Below are 743 nucleotides of genomic sequence, written 5' to 3' on the forward strand. Positions count from 1 at the left end.
GGGGACGGGAGCGAAATCTTGCTTGTGTATTGTGATCGTGTCTTGGTAAAAGTTGATTACGTGATTACCTGTCAGGTAAGAAAGATTGCTGTCTCTTTACCTAGAATTTGATTGCGCTCAATGTTTTGGATGGCCTCGTGTGTATTTTGAAAGGTTAGGAATGTGATTTTGATTTAGGTACTGCCTTTTTTTCTTATCATTTTATTTTTTTAACTGTCGTGCTGCTTATCGCGTTGGTAGTTCATTGTTGTACTTAACTACGAAGCCTCGATCGTTGGCGATTTATAGAACCGTTAATCCGGCGTTGGTCTCTTTAATGCCGGGCGACTCGGCGGACTCGATCTCGCTCTGATTGCTCCGCTATTTATCTCGATGCCCCTATTAGTGCCCGGCAATCCAACGTGCTCTCCACTGCCCCCCCCCCCTCCTCTACGCTTACCACTGCCATCCCACTCTATTCACGGTCGCTGCCCTCTCCCCATCTCATTCCCCCCTCGGCTCCACATTGCTCCCCATAGGCTCCCTATGTTCCTTCTGCCTTCCTCATTGCTTCCCTCTCCCCATCTTCGTTCCTCATTGCTCCCTCCCCATCTGGGCTCCCCATGCCCCCCCCCCATGCCCCATCTGCCTCCTCCTCCTCTAGGTTCCTCATTCTTCCTCTGTCTCCCCATTGCCCTTTGCGCTCTTAACCCCCCCTCCCCCTTCTATGCCCTCCCACTGCTCTTCCTATCTAGGTTTACTGC

At 51.1% G+C, this 743-nt stretch overlaps 1 protein-coding gene across 3 annotated transcripts in view; it reads left to right on the forward strand.

Annotated features, from left to right (window-relative positions):
* The window catches only part of LOC119592560 (early endosome antigen 1-like), a 107,753-nt gene that overhangs the window by 41,785 nt on the left and 65,225 nt on the right, over window positions 1-743 (forward strand). The gene's annotated exons all lie outside the window — the stretch shown is intronic.

This window comes from Penaeus monodon, chromosome 30 (genome assembly GCF_015228065.2).
Source record: "Penaeus monodon isolate SGIC_2016 chromosome 30, NSTDA_Pmon_1, whole genome shotgun sequence".
Taxonomy (NCBI): Eukaryota; Metazoa; Arthropoda; class Malacostraca; order Decapoda; family Penaeidae; genus Penaeus; species Penaeus monodon.